Here is a 24,792-nt window from a genome sequence, read left to right on the forward strand (position 1 = left end):
TATTTCACATATATATTGTATGTATATTTTATTATAGCTCATTGTATAATATTTCCTTTGAAGAAATTATTATCTCTATTTATAATTAGGAACTTACAGCTTTTATGAGGAAATTAATGCTGTTTTCCATTGTAATTTGTACCACATATATGTACTTAACTATCATTGGTGAACCCCTCATTTTTTGGATGGTAAAGACATGCAATTCTAAATCAATGATGATAATGTATCTTTGGGGCAGGTTTTATTTCATTAGGAAATCTTATTTTATGTTTAGTAGAAAGCAAATTGTTAGCTAATGATGCACACAACAAAATTTGAGTGAGAAACATATGTAGAGTAAGTTTTGTACATGTATACCAAAAACAGTACAGAAGAATACTAGATTTAATACCAGTATGTGAATAGCTTAGAATAAAAATCATTTTTGTAATAGGAGTGAAGAAACATGATGATGATCATTTCAGTGCTGTTATAATTTTTTATGTGTAGTTAGAAAAGTCATTTCTTCCACTTTTTGAATTAAAGGATACCTTTTTTGAAGTTGACATCTGATGTAAAGTATTTCCATTTATTCTTCTTAGCCACCTCTGAGCCCCTGAATTTCCAATTTTCTCCTTTGTCCTCTATTCCTAATATTCCTCAAAAAAACTCAAATATTCTCTGTCTTATAAAGGCCCAGCCAAAAGAGAGTATAGAAACTATACATGATAATTGAATGAAACCTTCTTCAAATGTTAAATGTTAAACTTTCTTTAAATGTTAAAAATATATGAAATCTATATATTGATTATAGGAAATGTATTAATGATTTGTTTTATTATAATTGTTTAAATGGTGAAATAACACAAAGTGTGTTGACGTATCTATTGATACCAAGTACTATCATAAGAAGGAAATATACAGCCTTGTTGAACAACCAAATTCTGTGTGACTGTTAATTCTTGGTGTCATGACATTTTAACATTATTATGTAAAACTTAAAATAAGTCAGCTCCACATCTGAGATATATATCTATATATATATACACACACACACACACACACACATTTTATCATACATCTTCCCTAGTACAATGTAATCACCATAAAAAGAGAGGTCATATCTGTCTTGCTTTCTCTTGACTCCCAGGACCAAAAAGCCAGCACAAATCAGATCCACATATATATGTATCAGATCCACATCTGATATGTGTGTGTATGTGTGTATATATATATATTTTTTGTATATCTATCTATCTATATATACACACACACATTTTGTTTATCATACATCTTTCCCTCAGGAGACATTCAAGGAAATCTGAGAAAGCACATGTGTGTGTATAATACAGTTCCCTCCTTGTGCCACTCAGATGTGCTGATGCCCTCCAATTGTGGCGGGATTTACAAGCATATGACTTGTGCAGTTGCATGGAATCTTGTGTTTGAGGGGCTTTTTGGTTGGATTAATGCTCTGCACTTGTATTTTTGCTTTTCAGACAGCAGATACTCCTCTGCTGAAGAGGGAATAGTCTGCACTAATTCCCTAGGTATTTGCTTTCTCTTCTCCTACGGGCTTGATGGAGACATGCACAGAATACTGTAATGCCCACAATGCATGCCTCTAGCAGCTTTGAATTCTGCTGGATCATCTGACACAATGGGCAGAGCAGGTTGGGCCAGAGCCTATATCTGCTGTAGAGATATCTCATGTTCTGGATTTCACTTGAAACCAGTAGTCTTTGCATTCATTCTGTAACCCATCTCGTTTTGTCAGAGGCTAGGTAGGTTAAGTGAATAGGGATATGAAAAAGACTTTCATAACGTGTCGGAGCTATATCCTCTACTGTGGTGCTTGTGGACACCAAAACCCCAAGAGGCTTGATAAACTCTGTGCTTCTCTTTTAGTCATAGGAAGTACATATAAGGCAACAGGCCACTTACTTTAAAAAGGATGTTTCTGTTGGTCATGGTGGCTCATGCCTGTAATCCCAGCACTTTGAGAGGTGGGCAGATTACTTGGGGCTGTGAATTTGAGATCAGTCTGGGCAACATGGTGAAACCCCATCTTCACTTAAATAAAAAAAAAAAAAATTGCCAGGCATGGTAGCAAAAGCCTGTAAACACAGCTACTCAGGAGGCTGAAGGATTTGAACGGATTGAACCCAGGAGGCGAAGGTTGCAGTGAGCCAAGATCGCTCTAGTGCATTCCAGCCTGGGTAACAGAGGGAGACTCTGTCTCAAAAATAAATAAGTAAATAAAAAATAAATAAATAAATAAATAAATAAATGGATTTTTTTGGCATGTGGACCAGGAGTATGGGACTCCTAAAACAAAATCTGTGTTTCAGGTCTCTAAATATTGTCAGGTGTATCTCTCTCTTCTGGTGTTTTATTTCTATTTAATGTTCAAGTATTTTACTATAGGGAACGTTCCATTTCCTGGTTATTGCACCAATTACCATAACTTTATTAATATAATAACATGATGTTTTGCAAAATGTAAATTAAAGTGAGAGCAGAAGTGACATCGCTTTGACATAAAACAGTGAAGCAGCACTTTTATTCTTAACACACAAAGGCCAATTGTTATAATCTCCTGACCCACCCATGGGTGTAAAATAAGAAATATTCACTAAATCAAGAGCCACATGCAAACTGCCAGAAGCTCTGCTCTGCTCAGGGAAGATGCCACATCCTAGAGAGCATTTGTAAATAGTGATTTAAATTTATGGAACTCTGACCTCATTTTGTAATGTATCTGATTTTGGTAGAGGTCAGTTAGGTTAGGTGGATAGGGATATAAAAAGACTACCATCCCCTGTGACAAAACTTTCAAGTGTTTTGTCACGGTAGTGATCAATTCCATTCCTTGGAGAATGTGATTATTATTTTTCAATCATTGTTGCAGTGGAGAATTTCACAGGTTTTCCCTTGGTCTTGCTCTGATAATGTCCCTTACTGTACAGGTCAGGAAGAAAGTGAGAATCCTGCCAGCTGCCATGTGTGTCCATTTCAATTACAACTTCAGGAAGAGGTAATAACGGAAAACTGATTAGATGCACCTTGGGACGGACATGAGCCAAAACTCTAAGCAGCATCTGACCTTCAAAAACTCCCAGTACAGGGTGGGTATGATGGCTCATGCCTGCAATCCCCACACTTTGGGAGGCACAGTTGGGAATATCTCTTGAGGCCAGGAGTTCCAGACCACCCTGGGCTACATGGTGAGAGCTTGTCTCTACAAAAACTTAAAAAAAAAAAAGAAAAAGAAAAAACAACAACAAAAATTATTTTGGCATGGTGGTGCTCACCTGTAGTCCCAGTTACCCAGGAAGCTGAGGCAGGAGACTCTCTTGAACCTATAACCAATATGCAAGTCAGTTGCTGGCTGCATCCAGAGTCCAGTTAACAAGAGTGAGGCCTGGTACAAAAGTAATAAATTTATTCCAAACCTAGTTTGGGGAAGGGGCACAAAGAGTCCTGCCTTTAAGTGTAGCACTTCACCTTTGGAGCAGAAAGCAGACACTTTTACAAGGTAAGGGGGGATATCGAGCAAGGGTAGAGGGTCCTCCTGCAAGCTTGGTGCCTTATCTACCACGCGGGGGGATCTGTCCTACAGACCCTGACTCAATGACAGAGGAATAACATACACTGACACATATATTTGGCTTGTCAGTCCGGCCCAGCCTCCTGGCCACTTACAGACTCTAAGGAGAGTGCTGTCAGTCTTGGCCCAGACTTGCTGGCCTTTCTTGGCATTTGTTTAGCACACATTAAATGACAAAAGCTTTGAGTCAACACAATTAGAGGGTAATCAACCTGGTCACCTTTCCCCAGGAGAACAATATTGCCTGTGAGTGATGAAAGGTTAGTTTTAGGACTATCTCAGTAAACAAGCTCTTTAGATAAACTACTCTACATTCCTTTGTACTGTGCCCTAAGCTCTCTGGCTCCTGCAAAGAGACTCTGGCTGCTTCAGCCAAGCTATCTGAAGCTATGCAACAACTTCTTGGTCTTCCAAGAAGGTTTTGTTTTATTTTATAATTTTCCCTACCATTCTGACTGAACCCCTACACTACCAGGTAGTTGAATTGGTGCCTTCTTTTGCAGAAATACATTACGAAAGTGGCCAAGTGGGTATGGTTTTCATATGCCCTCCTGTTGGATGAAAGTCCTCAGGCAATTCCTGGAGTGGAACAGAGCCTGGAATTTCCAGGTCCACTTCCTGGAGGTAAAAGTTCTGTGGTGGGTGTGCTTTGGTCTGCAAATTGACTGTCAATTCTCAGGGGAGATCTGTCTTGGCGCACATAGTTAGAGAAATGTGCCCTGCAGGTAATGTCCAGTGAGTGGGGGTGAAAGGTTACATTTGCATTTATGAAGGGCTAAGCAGGATACACAGAACAAAGGGAAGGAGGAAAGAAGAGAAGATAAAATAATAATAAAAAATAGTAACTCATACTCTTTTTCTTAGGAAAAAATGGGGCAATCTGTTACAAACCCAGGCTTTACTGAGTAAAATCATTACTCAAGGCTGTATTGAGTAATGATCATGCCACTGTACTACATACAGCCTGGGTGACGGATTGAGACTGAGTCTCTGAAAAAACCCAGATTCAAATAACACAAAAAACAAAAGAAAATTAAAAAGAATATCTCCCACTCTATCTCATGGACCACAGTGTCTTTTGGGTACCCAGACATTAGTGTTAGTTCAGGCTCTGCTGGGGGGGCCAATATCTGGTTTACTGGTGGCAATTTCATATGAGTCTGCAGCAACCTCAAGTCTTGCCTCCTCAGAAGAAGGAATTCAACTGAGGGGCATAAGTCAGAAGAGACTGAAGGAAGTTTCTGAGGAGGAATGGAAGTTTATTAAAAAGAGAACAGGAAAGAAAGGAAAGCACACTTGGAAGAGACCACAGTGGGCACTTTCGAGGTCAAGTGCAGTGTTAGGCCTTTTGACTTGGGGTTTTATATGTTGTTATACCTCTGGGGTCTTGTGTTCCTTTTCCTACGATTCTTCCCTTAGGGTCTTGTGTTCCTTTTTCCATGATTCAGCCTCTTAGGGTGGGCTGCTCACACGCGTGGTGTCCTGCTAACACTGGAGAGGTGAGCACGCACAGTGTGTTTACTGGAGTTGTACACATGCTTGCCTGAGGCATTCTTCCCGTTTTTGGTGGAATGCCCAAAGAAGGTCATATTCCACCATTTTCTCTCTCAACACACATGTGTCAGCCTACTCGCCCTGTTCCTGAGCTGCTGACTACCCATTTTAAGCACTTTTTTAAATTGTGAAATTGTCTCTCCCTGGTGCCTGTGACCAATTATTATTTTTAGAGAGGCAGTGTGACAACTGCCAGGCCATCACCTGATGGCCACCTGACATTCCTGGTGGGTGGTGGGAGCTGTCTTCTGCCCTGCTCATGCCTGACTATCTACCTACTGTAAGAGCCCTATACCTAAAAGTCTCAGATGGTGTGGGTGTGCGTCCTTTCCCTGGGTACTGTTATCTGGGAAATGGCTACAGGTCTTTGAGGAAGCACCATATGAATACACCCTGAATATCCTTGTAGTGAATTTTCAGCATCCTTTATCTAGGGGACTTAAGCTTCCCTTCAATTATTGAATTCTTGTTCTCGGAATTGGCTGTGTCCTGACAACTGGTTGAGGTTCTTTGATTTTCCACTTCAAAGGCTGACCTTAGGAATGAGCTTTTCAGCTCCGTTTTGCTCTTGGTTTATAAGTATTTATCAATTATGAAACCTCATCAACTACTGGCTTATGAACTCATTCCAATGAAGCTGGGTTTAAAATAATCCTTGTTTCACTATGATCATGATAGAAACACAATTTATGAGTAACCTTTTATTTTTAAAGAGAGTATTTTAGTACCAAATTTTCAAACAGAGGTAATATCTCAGATCTTCTGTCACATTTGAGTGAGTGATGATGGAGTTTGGAGGTTATATTTCTATAATGAAAACTATATTTATGGGTGGGGAATAAATGGTGGAATTCCTTAGAAGCACCAGTTCAGTTTTGTTTCCATGGAACTTAAAGTCCTTCAATCTTTGATACACTTGTAAGTACTGTTTTAATTTTTGATATTTTAAAGATTATTTTAAACTAAGAAGTCTTGATTTCTGCTAATAGAAATAGAGTAAAATTTAAATCACAGAATAGAATGGTGGAGCTGTGGTTGAGATACTATATTTTATTAATTGTAATGACATTTTCAGATCAAGTACTGCTCATTAAATTTCCCTGGGAGGAGAGTTTGTGGTGATGACCCAGCAACAGACAAGCTACTATCCAAAAACAAAAAAAACCAAAAAAACAAAAAACTACTAACATGAAATCAATTTTGAGTTTCTTCCAAGTTGCAGGAGAATGCCTAGACCATGATTTTAATCTCTTCTGTGACCTAAGTATTACAAAAAGTAGAAAATCATTGCCATTTTCATGTCCGGTGTACTAAAAATTTATAAAACTATTTTTTTTGAGAATTTGTGTTAGGAATACTTTGTTTAGTTTCTCCATTAAAAAATGATTTATACAAGGAGAACAAAGTTTATTTCTACCACTAAAACAATGATAAAAAAAGAGTAATCAATATTGGGAGTCCAATTCTCAATTGTTAAATATTGATATTTAACAACCAGTTAAATGTAAGAGAAGAAATAATGAGTGAATTGGAAGAAAGCTTCCTAGAATGAAGCACAAAGAGACCAAGAGATACAAAATATAAGGCTAGAGGGTCAGAGACATTGAGCTCAGTCAGAATGTGTAACATACTTCTGCAGTTCTGGAAGATTAGAAGAGAGAAAATGGGGCAGAAGCAATGTGGAGATTTTTTTAAAAGTGACAAAAAGTATCAGTTCATATATTTTAGGAACCATCAAGCTTCAGACAAGGTAACTAAAACCAAATTGACATAAAATGACAGGACATCAAATACCAATAGAAAATCTGAAAAGTAACTAGAGGAAGAGATAGATTACATTAAAGGAAATAACTGTCTAAATGACAGTCTGATTTTCAACAGACCAAAATCAAGCTAGAGTTCAATGGAATCATGTTTTCAGTGTTTTTCTAAAGTAGAATAGACCTTGATAAACAGAAAATTAAAATGATTTTTTTCAGATAATAGAAAAATTGTTATTTTTAATATTATTGTATGTAGAGTTGGAGTCTCACTCTGTTGTCCAGGCTGGAGTTCAGTGGTAGGATCATGGCTTACTGCAATCTGGAACTCCTGGACTCAAACCATCCTCCTACCTCAGCCTTGTGAGTAGCTTCACGATGCCTGGCTAACTTTTTCATTCATTGTAGAGGGAGTTTCGCTGTGTTGCACAGACTGGTCTTGAAATCCTGGGTGCTCCTGCCCCAGCCTTACAAAATATTGGGATTATGCGTGTGAGTGACCCTGCCTGGCCAGTAAAGGGACTTATTGAAAATATTAAGTTGGGGGGGCGGAGCAAGATGGCCGAATAGGAACAGCTCCAGTCTCCAACTCCCAGCGCGAGCGACACAGAAGAACGATGATTTCTGCATTTTCAACTGAGGTACTGGGTTCATCTCACTGGGGAGTGCCGGACGATGGGTGCTGGTCAGCTGCTGCAGCCCGACCAGCGAGAGCTGAAGCAGGGCGAGGCATCGCCTCACCTGGGAAGTGCAAGGGGGAAGGGAATCCCTTTTCCTAGCCAGGGGAACTGAGACACACAACACCTGGAAAATCGGGTAACTCCCACCCCAATACTGCGCTTTAAGCAAACAGGCACACCAGGAGATCATATCCCACACCTGGCCTGGAGGGTCCCACGCCCACGGAGCCTCCCTCATTGCTAGCACAGCAGTCTGTGATCTACCGGCAAGGCAGCAGCGAGGCTGGGGGAGGGGCGCCCGCCATTGCTGAGGCTTAAGCAGGTAAACAAAGCTGCTGGGAAGCTCGAACTGGGTGGAGCTCACAGCAGCTCAAGGAAACCTGCCTGTCTCTGTAGACTCCACCTCTGGGGACAGGGCACAGTAAACAATAACAAACACAGCAGAAGCCTCTGCAGACACAAATGACTCTGTCTGACAGCTTTGAAGAGAGCAGTAGATCTCCCAACACAGAGGTTGAGATCTGAGAAGGGACAGACTCCCTGCTCAAGTGGGTCCCTGACCCCTGAGTAGCCTAACTGGTAGACATCCCCCACTAGGGGCAGTCTGACACCCCACACCTCACAGGGTGGAGTACACCCCTGAGAGGAAGCTTCCAAAGCAAGAATCAGACAGGTACACTCGCTGTTCAGAAATATTCTATCTTCTGCAGCCTCTGCTGCTGATACCCAGGCAAACAGGGTCTGGAGTGGACCTCAAGCAATCTCCAACAGACCTACAGCTGAGGGTCCTGACTGTTAGAAGGAAAACTATCAAGCAGGAAGGACACCTACACCAAAACCCCATCAGTACATCACCATCATCAAAGACCAGAGGCAGATAAAACCACAAAGATGGGGAAAAAGCAGGGCAGAAAAGCTGGAAATTCAAAAAATAAGAGTGCATCTCCCCCGGCAAAGGAGTGCAGCTCATCGCCAGCAACGGATCAAAGCTGGACGGAGAATGACTTTGACGAGATGAGAGAAGAAGGCTTCAGTCCATCAAATTTCTCAGAGCTAAAGGAGGAATTACGTACCCAGCGTAAAGAAACTAAAAATCTTAAAAAAAAAGTGGAAGAATTGATGGCTAGAGTAATTAATGCAGAGAAGGTCATAAACGAAATGAAAGAGATGAAAACCATGACACGAGAAATACGTGACAAATGCACAAGCTTCAGTAACCGACTTGCTCAACTGGAAGAAAGAGTATCAGCGATTGAGGATCAAATGAATGAAATGAAGCGAGAAGAGAAACCAAAAGAAAAAAGAAGAAAAAGAAATGAACAAAGCCTGCAAGAAGTATGGGATTATGTAAAAAGACCAAATCTACGTCTGATTGGGGTGCCTGAAAGTGAGTGGGAAAATGGAACCAAGTTGGAAAACACTCTTCAGGATATCATCCAGGAGAACTTCCCCAACCTAGTAGGGCAGGCCAACATTCAAATCCAGGAAATACAGAGAACGCCACAAAGATACTCCTCGAGAAGAGCAACTCCAAGACACATAATTGCCAGATTCACCAAAGTTGAAATGAAGGAAAAAATCTTAAGGGCAGCCAGAGAGAAAGGTCGGGTTACCCACAAAGGGAAGCCCATCAGACTAACAGCAGATCTCTCGGCAGAAACTCTCCAAGCCAGAAGAGAGTGGGGGCCAATATTCAACATTCTTAAAGAAAAGAATTTTCAACCCAGAATTTCATATCCAGCCAAACTAAGTTTCATAAGTGAAGGAGAAATAAAATCCTTTACAGATAAGCAAATGCTTAGAGATTTTGTCACCACTAGGCCTGCCTTACAAGAGACCCTGAAGGAAGCACTAAACATGGAAAGGAACAACCGGTGCCAGCCATTGCAAAAACATGCCAAAATGTAAAGACCATCGAGGCTAGGAAGAAACTGCATCAACTAACGAGCAAAATAACCAGTTAATATCATAATGGCAGGATCAAGTTCACACATAACAATCTTAACCTTAAATGTAAATGGACTAAATGCTCCAATTAAAAGACACAGACTGGCAAACTGGATAAAGAGTCAAGACCCATCAGTCTGTTGTATTCAGGAGACCCATCTCACACGCAGAGACACACATAGGCTCAAAATAAAGGGATGGAGGAAGATTTACCAAGCAAATGGAGAACAAAAAAAAGCGGGGGTTGCAATACTAGTCTCTGATAAAACAGACTTTAAACCATCAAAGATCAAAAGAGACAAAGAAGGCCATTACATAATGGTAAAGGGATCAATTCAACAGGAAGAGCTAACTATCCTAAATATATATGCACCCAATACAGGAGCACCCAGATTCATAAAGCAAGTCCTTAGAGACTTACAAAGAGACTTAGACTCCCATACAATAATAATGGGAGACTTCAACACTCCACTGTCAACATTAGACAGATCAACGAGACAGAAAGTTAACAAGGATATCCAGGAATTGAACTCATCTCTGCAGCAAGCAGACCTAATAGACATCTATAGAACTCTCCACCCCAAATCAACAGAATATACATTCTTCTCAGCACCACATCGTACTTACTCCAAAATCGACCACGTAATTGGAAGTAAAGCACTCCTCAGCAAATGTACAAGAACAGAAATTATAACAAACTGTCTCTCAGACCACAGTGCAATCAAACTAGAACTCAGGACTAAGAAACTCAATCAAAACCGCTCAACTACATGGAAACTGAACAACCTGCTCCCGAATGACTACTGGGTACATAACGAAATGAAGGCAGAAATAAAGATGTTCTTTGAAACCAATGAGAACAAAGATACAACATACCAGAATCTCTGGGACACATTTAAAGCAGTGTGTAGAGGGAAATTTATAGCACTAAATGCCCACAAGAGAAAGCAGGAAAGATCTAAAATTGACACTCTAACATCGCAATTAAAAGAACTAGAGAAGCAAGAGCAAGCACATTCGAATGCCAGCAGAAGGCAAGAAATAACTAAGATCAGAGCAGAACTGAAGGAGATAGAGACACAAAAAACCCTCCAAAAAATCAGTGAATCCAGGAGTTGGTTTTTTGAAAAGATCAACAAAATTGACAGACCACTAGCAAGACTAATAAAGAAGAAAAGAGAGAAGAATCAAATCGACGCAATTAAAAATGATAAAGGGGATATCACCACCGACCCCACAGAAATACAAACTACCATCAGAGAATACTATAAACACCTCTACGCAAATAAACTGGAAAATCTAGAAGAAATGGATAATTTCCTGGACACTTACACTCTTCCAAGACTAAACCAGGAAGAAGTTGAATCCCTGAATAGACCAATAGCAGGCTCTGAAATTGAGGCAATAATTAATAGCCTACCAACCAAAAAAGTCCAGGACCAGATGGATTCACAGCTGAATTCTACCAGAGGTACAAGGAGGAGTTGGTACCATTCCTTCTGAAACTATTCCAATCAATAGAAAAAGAGGGAATCCTCCCTAACTCATTTTATGAGGCCAACATCATCCTGATACCAAAGCCAGGCAGAGACACAACAAAAAAAGAGAATTTTAGACCAATATCCCTGATGAACATCGATGCAAAAATCCTCAATAAAATACTGGCAAACCGGATTCAGCAACACATCAAAAAGCTTATCCACCATGACCAAGTGGGCTTCATCCCTGGAATGCAAGGCTGGTTCAACATTCGCAAATCAATCAACATAATCCAGCATATAAACAGAACCAAAGACAAGAACCACATGACTATCTCAATAGATGCAGAAAAGGCTTTTGACAAAATTCAACAGCCCTTCATGCTAAAAACGCTCAATAAATTCGGTATTGATGGAACGTACCTCAAAATAATAAGAGCTATTTATGACAAACCCACAGCCAATATCATACTGAATGGGCAAAAACTGGAAAAATTCCCTTTGAAAACTGGCACAAGACAGGGATGCCCTCTCTCACCACTCCTATTCAACATAGTGTTGGAAGTTCTGGCTAGGGCAATTAGGCAAGAGAAAGAAATCAAGGGTATTCAGTTAGGAAAAGAAGTCAAACTGTCCCTGTTTGCAGATGACATGTTGTATATTTAGAAAACCCCATTGTCTCAGCCCAAAATCTCCTTAAGCTGATAAGCAACTTCAGCAAAGTCTCAGGATACAAAATTAATGTGCAAAAATCACAAGCATTCTTATACACCAGTAACAGACAAACAGAGAGCCAAATCAGGAATGACCTTCCATTCACAATTGCTTCAAAGAGAATAAAATACCTAGGAATCGAACTTACAAGGGATGTAAAGGACCTCTTCAAGGAGAACTACAAACCACTGCTCAGTGAAATAAAAGAGGACACAAACAAATGGAAGAACATACCATGCTCATGGATAGGAAGAATCAATATCGTGAAAATGGCCATACGCCCAAGGTAATTTATAGATTCAATGCCATCCCCATCAAGCTACCAATGACTTTCTTCACAGAATTGGAAAAAACTGCTTTAAAGTTCATATGGAACCAAAAAGGAGCCCGCATCTCCAAGACAATCCTAAGTCAAAAGAACAAAGCTGGAGGCATCACGCTACCTGACTTCAAACTCTACTACAAGGCTACAGTAACCAAAACAGCATGGTACTGGTACCAAAACAGAGATCTAGACCAATGGAACAGAACAGAGTCCTCAGAAATAATACCACACATCTACAGCCATCTGATCTTTGACAAACCTGAGAGAAACAAGAAATGGGGAAAGGATTCCCTATTTCATAAATGGTGCTGGGAAAATTGGCTAGCCATAAGTAGAAAGCTGAAACTGGATCCTTTCCTTACTCCTTATACGAAAATTAATTCAAGATGGATTAGAGACTTAAATGTTAGACCTAATACCATAAAAATCCTAGAGGAAAACCTAGGTAGTACCATTCAGGACATAGGCATGGGCAAAGACTTCATGTCTAAAACACCAAAAGCAACGGCAGCAAAAGCCAAAATTGACAAATGGGATCTCATTAAACTAAAGAGCTTCTGCACAGCAAAAGAAACTACCATCAGAGTGAACAGGCAACCTACAGAATGGGAGAAACTTTTTGCAATCTACTCATCTGACAAAGGGCTAATATCCAGAACCTACAAAGAACTCAAACAAGAAAAAAACAAACAACCCCATCAAAAAGTGGGCAAAGGATATGAACAGACATTTCTCAAAAGAAGACATTCATACAGCCAACAGACACATGAAAAAATGCTCATCATCACTGGCCATCAGAGAAATGCAAATCAAAACCACAATGAGATACCATCTCACACCAGTTAGAATGGCGATCATTAAAAAGTCAGGAAACAACAGGTGCTGGAGAGGATGTGGAGAAATAGGAACACTTTTACACTGTTGGTGGGATTGTAAACTAGTTCAACCATTATGGAAAACAGTATGGTGATTCCTCAAGGATCTAGAACTAGATGTACCATATGACCCAGCCATCCCATTACTGGGTATATACCCAAAGGATTATAAATTATGCTGCTATAAAGACACATGCACACGTATGTTTATTGCAGCACTATTCACAATAGCAAAGACTTGGAATCAACCCAAAGGTCCGTCAGTGACAGATTGGATTAAGAAAATATGGCACATATACACCATGGAATACTATGCAGCCATCAAAAAGGATGAGTTTGCGTCCTTTGTAGGGACATGGACGCAGCTGGAAACCATCATTCTTAGCAAACTATCACAAGAACAGAAAACCAAACACCGCATGTTCTCACTCATAGGTGGGACCTGAACAATGAGATCACTTGGACTCAGGAAGGGGAACATCACACACAGGGGCCTATCATGGGGAGGGGGGAGGGGGGAGGGATTGCATTGGGAGTTATACCTGATGTAAATGACGAGTTGATGGGTGCAGCACACCAACATGGCACAAGTATACATATGTAACAAACCTGCACGTTATGCCCTGTATCATGGTTACTTGAGTGCTTATGATACACTGCAGTATTTCCCATTTTTGTTTTGGTTCATTTCTAAGTGTGTATTATAATTTTCATATAAAAATTTTAAATTAGGAGAAATATCTCATAGAAATTTACTATTACTCATCTCATTACATACTGAGGGAAAAAATAAACTATTTGTATACATTCTTAAACAACTCTAAGAGAGTTGAAGTAAGAACTTTCTTATTTAGTTGCAACATGAGGAAATTTGAGATGATGTTATCTGTCACCTCCAGATTTTTCCAAAGGATTTCTTCTAGCCTTAATTATCCACCTCACAGGAATAAACCTTTGCCATTCACCATCGATTTTTTCGTTTAGCTCCCGAATTCCTGACACAACAAGGTTGTTCATATTTCCCACACTCTTGGTTTAACAGAGTTCTTTTATCAGTTAATGTTTTACTGCAAGAGGAAAACCTCCAAAACTACATTAGATATTTATATGTCACAAGTTTTGGATTTCATTTTTCTTAGCTGGGTTTGGTGAATGTCTCCGGTGATTTGTGGTGGGCCAACTTCTGCATCTTGGAGGTCGTTAGAGTTGGGCCAATTTCATCTGGATCAGGTGGGGACAATCCTTCTTCATTAACTTCTCATTCTCCTTCTGGGAACAGTGTATTAGCCGAGTGATAGTCTCATGGTAAATGGAAAGAGGAAGAATCCCCAGTATGGAAGCCATCTCAAATCTTTATGCAAAGTGTAGTAATTTTCTGTTCATCAAAGTAAGTTAAATGATTGAACTCCAAGTTCAGGGGAAAGGTAGTCAGTCTTCCTGTGATGGGAGGATGCTGAAAGATTATATATCAAAGAGTCTGGTAGTCAGGAATATTTATAAAATTGCTGAATATTTTAATTAAATAATAAATATTTAAACATTAGACTTGAAAGAAACTTTACCAAAGGTCTAAGAATTAGAGATATGTTTGATAAATAAATATTGTTCATGGGCTGAAAACCCTGAGTGAGAAAATAGGACTAATTTCAGCTGGACAACCTCCTGGAAATGCATTTTTTATTTTGGAAATTACAAGAAAATAATTCATTCCATTCATAAGTGGTGTGCACATGTGTGTGTTTGTGCGTGTATTTATGAGCTTGTGAATAATGAAGTTACAGAAAAGTGTTAGCAGCAACCAGATCTTATGGAGTACTGGCCTGCCTGTGTTTCTCAAGTAAATCTTAGATACTTTTGATAAGAGAAGTTTGGATTCTGTGTATTTATATCTAGCATTTAAAAAAGACTATATAGGTGATGATCTTAGTTATGACCAAGCTCCCTTTAAGAATTTAGGCATTTACTATATGATCTCTGTATTGGGTTGTAAAACTTTCCTAACAGCTGAAGTTGCTAAAGACAAATGATGGAGAGGTTACACAAGAAAAAATTGCAAATACTGAAAGTGAATATGTCCTTGTTTGCATACTAGCAAATGAGAATTCAGGTTTCATGTCAACTTCAGTGTGAATAATTCCAGTGTATAACAAGAACAGACAGTGAATGAATGAGTTAATTTGAGTCGTTTTGAAAATAAGAATGTTTTCCATAAAGAGAGCATTAAACTCATCCGTTAGCATGTCATGGTGATTTCTGGCTTTACACTGGTCACAACAGTTAAAAGTAAAAAGAATGTCACAGGAGATACACAAATCAGGTGCATATAGAATTTAAGGTTAGGATATTCAAGCAATCACATCCAGTGATGTTACACTGGCATTTAAAAAATTTCTTTTTGTCTGTTTAGACATGATAACTTTTCTGCCCATCACTTTTTCCATTCTAATAGTGGTTATATTTGTTATTGGAAATTTTGCTAATGGCTTCATAGCATTGATAAATTCCACTGAGTGGGTCAAAAGACAAAAGATCTCCTTTGCTGGCCAAATTCTCACTGCTCTGGCGGTCTCCAGAGTTGGTTTGCTCTGGGTATTATCACTACATTGGTATGCAACTGAGTTTAATCTAGCTTTTCATAGTGTAGAAGTAAGAAGTACTGCTTATAATGTCTGGGTAGTGACCAACCATTTCAGCAACTGGCTTGCTAGTAGCCTCAGCATGTTTTATTTGCTCAGAATTGCCACTTTCTCCAACCTTATTTTCTTCACTTAAATAGGAGAGTAAAGAGTGTCATTCTGGTGACACTGTTAGGGCCTTTGCTGTTTTTGGTTTGTCAACTTTTTGTGATGAACATGAATCAGATTGTACGGACAAAAGAATATGAAGGAAACATGACTTGGAAGATCAAATTGAAGAGTGCAATGTACCTTTCAAATACAACTGTAACCATGCTAGCAAACTTTGTACCCCTCACTCTGACCCTGATATCTTTTCTGCTGTTAATCTGTTCTCTGTGTAAACATCTCAAGAAGATGTGGGTCCATGGCAAAGGATCTCAAGATCCCAGCACCAAGGTCCACACAAAAGCTTTGCAAATTGTGACCTGTTTTCTCCTGGTATGTGCCATTTACTTTCTGTCCATGATCCTATCAGTTTGGAATTCTGGGAGGCTGGAAAAGAAACCTTTCTTCATGTTCTGCCAAGCTATTTGTATTCAGCTATCCTTCAACCCACCTATTCATCCTGATTTGGGGAAACAAGACACTAAAGCAGACTTTTCTTTCAGTTTTAAGGAATGTAAAGTACTGGGTGAAAGGACAGAAGCCTTCATCTCCATAGATTCACAAGAGGGGCATTGTGTGTCTTCTAGCAGGAAACTAAATGGAGGTGTATGAAACATTTTATTTTTGATACTGGGTTTTCTGTAATGTATGTATGTAAATAATTTCCAAATATATACCTAGAAAAGTCTTTTACCTAATGTTATTCTGGAAAAGTATATATGTGTGTGTGTGTATTTATGTGTGTATGAAAAACTGAAGAACATTGACAATAACATGCTTTTTATTGTTTTTTCACAAAAAATGCCAAACTATAGAAAATAATTCCTCAAAATTATGAAGCCATGTTTATTTTATGCATGTATTTTTTATTTCATTTGAAGAATTTATGTCTATTTATAATTATTAAGAACTAACAGCTTATCTCAGGGAAAATATTGCTCTTTTTGTTGTTATTTGAACCACACAAATATACCACAGTGTGCTTAGAATTCATTGTTTTAACCTACAACTTTTTGGATAAATAATGTCATTCAATTCTAAATCAATAATGAGGATGTATCTTTGGGGTTTTATTCCAATATGAATTCCTATTTTATGTTTAGTAAAAGGCAAACAGAATTGTTGTTAGAAAACAATGCACACAATAAAATTTGAGTGAGAAGCATATGTAGAGTAAATTTCATCTATGTCTACCATAAACAGTACTGAAGAATATAAGATTTAATACAAGTATGTGAATAGCTTAGAAAAAAAATGTCTTCTATAAGAGGGATGAAAAATCATGATCATGATCTTGATTGCGATTATCGGCTTTCATATGCAGTTAAAAAAGTCATTTCTTCCAGCTTTTGAATTATAGAAAAGCTTTTTTTGGAATTGAGCTCTGATATAAGTTATTTTAGCATTTTTTCTAAGGCGCTTCTAAGCCCCTGAATTGCTAATGATATCCTTATCTTCCATTTATCAAATTCCTTCTGAACTTCAGATAAGAGAACTCCAATCTTCCCTTTTCTAAAAAATACTGTCAATGTGAAAATAGTATAGAAATTATGGAAAATAATTCAGTGAAACTTTTTGTAAGTGTTAAAATAGCATCTATGAAATCTATGTGTTAATTAGAGGATGTGCCCTAACGTTGTAAGCTTGTTGTCAGTGATGAAATGGAAGTGTGTTGACATATTCACATTCATAAAGCATTATTAATAGGTGTATATGAAATAACAGTCGTAGAATGGAAAAAGATTAATGTAATTTATTGAAGTAAAAATATATTTTGAATAAGAATAGAAAAGGGCTTGGAAAATATTGTTTAATAATATTTTATATAAATATAAAAATGTATATATTAGCCTGACATTACTTATTTTGGAAAGGATATGACACAATGGGAATTTTCATACACTACTCCTGAAATTATAAGTCTGTGCCATCATTTCAGCCGAGTATGGTATTATCTGATTAAGGTGAAGGATTACATCCTAACATCCAGTATTTTCACTCTTATTAGAATACATATACATACACATGCATATCACTGAGTTTCAATAGCTAAAGTTGAGAAGTCCTCCAAATGTCTATAAATCCTCCCAATGGATAAACAAATTGTGGCATACTTATACAATGGAATACTATACAGCAATCAAAATTAACAAACGAGACTGACATGTTTACAACAGAATAATACAACAAAGAAAATGAACAAATTGGAGCTACATGGATAATAATACTCGCAGATGTGAGAGGAATTATCAAGATGGAAAATACATTCAGTATAATCTCATTTACATAATGTTGAAAAACATTATTTTTAATACGTTGTAATTTTTTACCTTGGTGATAAATCCCTACAGTGAAACATGTGAGTGATCATTAAAACAATTGGGATAGTCAGGAGGGAGGAAAATATCGACAAGAAGACTTATATGGGGAATATCTGGATTGCTGGAAATTCTATTTTTTTTTCACCCTTTTATTTGGATCTTATCTGTGTGAAGTATCTTTGACTGCGTTGGTCATCACTGAATCAAATATCTAAATAAACTGAATCTGGAACATCCTAGTGCCCACATCAAAAGCCCTGAATAAAGTTGGAATGGGGACTGGTGGTGGTGGTGGTACAGCAATAGGGTAGCCTAGTTAGGTTGCACAAGCCCATCAAAACACGTGTGATTATATGATTAGAACCAGGAAACTGGTTACTAGAAAAAGGAATTTAGTGGACTGTAGAGAGAAAATATTACATATTCAAGCACCTCACAACAGCTTAACACCAATTTTGTTTGAGGAATATCTTTAGGAATTAAAATACAATAAACAACCACAGTTGCCCACTTTTTGATGTGGTTGTTTGATTTTCTTCTTGTAAATTTGTTTAAGTTCTTTGTAGATTCTGGATATCAGCCCTTTGTCAGATGGGTAGATTGCAAAAATGTTCTCCCATTCTGTAGGTTGCCTGTTCACTCTGATAGTAGTTTCTTTTGCTGTGCAGAAGCTCTTTAGTTTAATTAGATCCCATTTGTCAATTTTAGTTTTTGTTGCCATTGCTTTCGGTGTTTTAGTCATGAAGTCCTTGCACATGCCTAGGTCCTGAATGGTATTTCCTCGGTTTACCTCTAGGGTTTCTATGGTTTTAGGTCTAACATTTAAGTCTTTAATCCATTTGAATTAATTTTTGTATAAGGTGTAAGCTTTCTACATATGACTAGTCAATTGTCCCAGCACCATTTATTAAATAGGGAATACTTTCCCCATTTCTAGTTTTTGCCAGGGTTGTCAAAGATCACATGGTTGTAGATGTGTCTTATTATTTCTGAGGGTTCTGTTCTGTTCCACTGGTCTATATTTCTGTTTTGGTACAAGTACCATGCTGTTTTGGTTACTATAGCCTTGTAATATAGCTTGAAGTAAGGTAGCATGACACCTCCAGCTTTGTTCTTTTTGCTTAGGTTTGTCTTTGCAATGCGGGCTCTTTTTTGGTTCCATCTAAACTTTAAAGTAGTTTTTTCCAATTCTGTGAAGAAAGTCATTGGTAGCTTGATGAGGATGATATTGAATCTATGAATTACCTTGGGCAGTATGGCCATTTTCACGATATTGATTCTTCCTAACCATGAGCATGGAATGTTCTTCCATTTGTTTGTGTCCTCTTTTATTTCATTGAGCAGTGGTTTGTAGTTCTCCTCGAAGAGGTCCTTCACATCCCTTGAAAGTTGGATTCCTAGGTATTTTATTCTCTTTGAAGCAATTGTGAATGGGAGTGCACTAATGATTTGGCTCTGTGCTTGTCTGTTATTGGTGTGTAGAAGTGCTTGTGATTTTTGCACATTGGTTTTGTATGCTCAGACTTTGCTGAAGTTGTTTATCAGCTAAGGAGATTTTGGGCTGAGACAATGGGGTTTTCTAAATATACAATGGCAAATTCTATTTCCTTACCAAGGTGTGGTAACATAGATGTTAACCTTATAATTTTTTCTTACTTTTTATTAGATATTATTACTCTGTATATGTATGTTATACTGCACAATAAAAAATGTTAAAAACTTCATGTCTAAAACACCAAAAGCAATGGCAACAAAAGCCATAATTGACAAATGGGATCTAATTAAACTAAAGAACTTCTGCACAGCAAAAGAAACTACCATCAGAGTGAGCAGTGAACCTACAGAATGGGAGAAAAATTTTGCAATCTACTCATCTAACAAAAGGCTAATATCCAGAACCTCAAAGAACTCAAACAAATTTACAAGAAAAAAACAAACAACCCCATCAAAAAGTGAGCAAAGGATATTAACAGACATTTCTCAAAAGAAGACATTCATACAGCCAACAAACGCATGAAAAAGTGCTCATCATCACTCACCATCAGAGAAATGCAATTCAAACTATAATGAGATACCATCTCACTCTAGTTAGAATGGCAATCATGAAAAAATCAGGAAACAACAGGTGCTGGAGAGGATGTGGAGGAATAGGAACACTTTTACACTGTTGGTGGGACTGTAAACTAGTTCAACCATTGTGGAAAACAGTGTGGTGATTCCTCAAAGATCTAGAACTAGAAATATCATTTGACCCAGCCATCCCATTGCTGGGTATATATCCAAAGGATTGTTCATCATGCTGCTATAAAGACACATGAACACGTAAGTTTATTGCAGCACTATTCACAAAAGCAAAGACTTGGAATCAACTCAAATGTCCATCAGTGACAGATTGGATTAAGAAAATGTGACACATATACACCATGGAATACTCTGCAGCCATAAAAAATGATGAGTTCATGTCCTTTGCAGGGACATGGATGCAGCTGGAAGCCATCATTCTCAGCAAACTATCGCAAGAACAGAAAACCAAACACCACATGTCCTCACTGATAGGTGGGAATTGAACAATGAGATCACTTGGACACAGGAAGGGGAACGTCACACACTGGGGCCTATTGTGGGGTGGGGGGAAGCGGGAGGGGTAGCATTAGGAGATATACCTAATGTAAATGATGAGTTAATGGGTGCAGCACACCAACATGGCATATGTATACATATGTAACAAACATGCACGTTGTGCACATGTACCATAGAACTTAAAGTATATATTTAAAAAGAAGTTTAAAAATGCAGAAACATAAAGTACATTTCTAAGTACAAAATTAGGGTGATACAGCAAATTCTCATAGATAACATTGTAATCAGATATGGTATCTCATAGATACCATAAAGGAGCATAGAGCATTATGGTACTAAGAAATCCAAGTTAAAATTTAAAATTTTTCTTTTTTAATTTTGAGACAGGATCTCGCCGTGTTGTCCAGGCTGGAGTGCAGAAGTACAATCTCGGCTCAATGCAACCTCTGCCACCTTGGCTCAAGTCATTCTGCCATCTCAGCCTCCAGAGTAGCTAGGGCAACAGGCGTTCACCACCACGCCCTGCTAATTTTTTCTAGTTTTTTTTTTTTTTGTAGAGACAGGGTTTTGCCCTGTTGCCCAGGCAGGTCTTGAACTTCTGTGCTCAGGCAGTCCACCTGGCTCAGCCAACCAAAATGCTGGGATTACAGGTGTGAACCACCACACCTGTACCAAAACATTACTTTAATTAACTAAAACAAAAGAAGAGATAAGAAAGAACTATAAATCCACCATCTTAGTGTTAATATGAGTTTGAAACATCAAAATTTGAATATTTATGACTGATAGACACTTTTTCTCTTATTTCCAATTTAATTATTTGTGATACACATTTGAAAGTGTCAGAAATTCATGAATTTACCATAAATAATAGTATGATGATATTAAATAAATATCTTCAAAAATGTGTCTCTAAATGAAATATTTATATTCATATTGTTAGCATTCTAATTTCACAATACTATTCCTGTGTTCGGTAAAATTTTTTGTTACTATACATTTTTTGGCTCTGCATTAGAGAAAAAATATCATAGAAAGGCAAATTTCTTAAGGTATAAAGATATTTAGGGTGATCTTTGAGTATATTTGTGAATCTATAATGCCACATTGACTGCTATAGTAAAATAATCCAGATTTAGTCACCATAGCTAAGAATGTGAAAAAGCATTTACAAGAATTTGACTTGCTAATGATGCCATTAAAAGATGAAATAAACTTGATATACTGTATTATTGCATAGAGTATTCATCCATGTTCATATAGAAAAATGCTCCAGATCCCCAAAATAGAATCCTGATTGTTGGAGGTCACTTTTGTTATCAACTTTTAAAATGTAGTAAAAGAAAAAAAAAAAAAGAAGCAAATAAATCATTGAAAATATGTTGGTTTTACATTATTCTTGATGAAATACCATGTGAGGATATTTGTCTAGGCCTAATGCTGAGAATTACAGAAGTATCATGAGGCCATGAGGAGGAATAATAGTGTTCTCTCATCACCCTGAACTCCAGTACTTACAAACAAGACTGAAATCACATTTATCAAAAAGCATTCTCCCTTTCACCTGCCATCATCATTCTCATCGTCATCATGTATATCTTCATCTATCTCATGGAATGATTTGTTTTTGAAATATTTAAATACATAATATGGAAAATAAGGAATTTTAAAAAGATCATCATTGTGAGAAAGTTACAATAGTAAACAGCAAAGTTCAAGTCGAGCTCAATACATTTAGGTTTAGAAATTAAGTGTAGTTTATTTTAGAATACATTGCCTAAGCAAATAATTATTTATGAACGACCTTAAATGAATCCTCATTTCACTAAGATCACAATAGAAACAATTTAGATTTTAGTGTAAATAGAACTCCCTAATAAGAAAGATAAAGCAAATAACACATTTTTATGAGCAAGCTTTTATTTCTAAAGAGCGAGTTTTTAGGACCAAATTGTCAAACAGAGGTAAGACCTCAGATCTTCTGTCACACTTGAGTGAGTGATGATGGATTTCAAAGGTTGTAGTTCTATAACCAAAACTATAATCACAGATAGGGATTAAATGGTGGAATTCCATAGAAGCACTAGATTCAGGTTTATTTCCATGGGACTTCAAGTCTACTTGTATCAGATGTCCTTCAGTTTTTCATAAACTTGTAAGTACTGTTTCACTATTTGATCTTTTAAAGATTGTTGTAAACTAAGAAGTCTTGATTTCTGCTAATAAAGCAGTGTAAAATTAAAATCATGGAATAGAATGGTGGAGCTGTTGTTGAGATACTTTGTCTTCTTAATTGAAGTGACATTTTGAGATCCAGTACTTCTCACTGAATTTCTCTGTGAGGAGAGTTTGCGATGATGATCCAGAAACAGAAAAGCTACTATCCAAAAAATGCTATCACATCAAATCAATTATCAATTTCTTCCAAGTTGCAGGAGGATGCCTAGACCTTGCTTTTATTCTCTCTTTTGACCAAAGTATTCCAAAAGGAAGAAAATCATTACCATTCTCATGTCAGAAAAATGGCATGGAGATGAACCCAGGCTGTTTTTGATGTTCCGTCTTTTGCCCTGTATAAGCGTTACTTGACCGTTTCTGATACATTCCAGTATTTCCAATTTTTGTCTTGGTTCATTTCTAAGTCTGCATTACAATTTTAACATAAATTTTTAGTCAGGAGAAATGTCTTATAGAAATTATTACTCATCTCATTATATACTGAAGGGAAAAATCAATTAGCTGTATATACATTCTTATACAACTCTAAGATAGTTGAAATAGGAACTTTCTTATTTAGTTGCATTATAAGGAAATTTGAGATGATGTTATCTGTCAAGCGCAGATGTTTCCAAAGGATTTATTCTAGCCTTAATTGTCCACCTCACAGGACAAACCTTTGCCATTCCACATCTATTTTTACTTTCTGCTCCTGATTCCTGACACAACAAAGATGTACATACTTCTCACACTCTCGGTTTAGCAGAGTTCTTTTATCAGTTATGTTTCCCTGCAGAAGAAAACCCTCTAAAACGACATTAGATATATATATCTCACATGTCTTTGGATTTCATTTGTGTGTGTGTGTATGTGTTCTATTTTTTGAGATGGAGTCTCACTCTCTCGCCCAGACTGGAGTGCAGTGGCACGATCTTGGCTCACTGCAACCTCTGCCTCCTGGGTTCAAGCGATTCTCCTGCCTCAGCCTCCCACTAGCTGGGACTACAGGCAAACGCCACCAAGCCCGCCTAATTTTTATATTTTTAGTAGGGACGGGGTTTCACCATGTTGGCCAGGATGGTCTCAATCTCTTGACTTCTTGATCTGCCCTCCTTACCCTTCCCCGCGCCTGGCCTGGATTTCATTTTTCTAAGCTGGGTTTGATGGATGGCTCTGGTGATTTGAGATGGGCCAATTTCGGCATCTTGGAGACAGAGTTTGGCCAATTTAGTGTGGATCAGCTGGGGGCAACCTGACCTCATTAGTTTCTCATTCTCCCTCTGGGAACAGTGTACTTTCTAGGTGATGTTCTCATGGTAAATGGAAAGAGGAAGAATCTCCAGTATGGAAGCCATCTCAAATCTCTATGCAAAGTGCAGTAATTTTCTGTTTATGAAAGTAAGTTAAATGGTTGAACTCCAAGTTCAGGCGCAAGGTAGTCAGTCTTCCTGCAATGGGAGTATGCTGCGAGATTATCTATCAAAGAGCCCGGTACTCAGGAATTCTTATAAAATTGCTAAATATTTTATATGATAATAAATATTCAAACATTAGACTTCACAGAAACTTTACCAAAGTCCTAAGAATTAGATATGTGTTTGATAAATAAATATCATTCATGCGCTGAAAACTGTGAGTGTGAGAATAGGACTAATTTCATCTGGATAACCTCTTGGAAACTCATTTTTTGTTTTGGAAGTTACAGGAAAATAATTTGTTCCATTCATAAGCGGTGTGCCCATGCGTGCATATGTATGTGTATTTCTGAGCTTGTGACTAATGAAGCTATACAAAAGTATTAGCAGCAACCAGATCTTATGGAGTACTGGCCTGCCTGTGGTTCTCAAGAAAATCTTAGATGCTTTTGCTAAAAGCAGTTTGTATTCTGTGTATTTAAATCTGGCATTTAAAATGTCAATATAGGTGATTATCTTAGTTAAGAACAAGCTCCCTTTAAGAACTTAGA

The 24,792-nt window shown here is 37.7% G+C and overlaps 2 pseudogenes; both read left to right on the forward strand.

The window, feature by feature from the left end:
* Positions 1-24,792, forward strand: part of LOC105465917 (taste receptor type 2 member 46-like) — an 80,476-nt pseudogene that overhangs the window by 48,957 nt on the left and 6,727 nt on the right.
* LOC112423881 (taste receptor type 2 member 46-like) lies at positions 15,335-16,913 on the forward strand (annotated as a pseudogene).

The sequence above is a fragment of the Macaca nemestrina genome, chromosome 10 (assembly GCF_043159975.1).
Source record: "Macaca nemestrina isolate mMacNem1 chromosome 10, mMacNem.hap1, whole genome shotgun sequence".
NCBI classification, from domain to species: domain Eukaryota; kingdom Metazoa; phylum Chordata; class Mammalia; order Primates; family Cercopithecidae; genus Macaca; species Macaca nemestrina.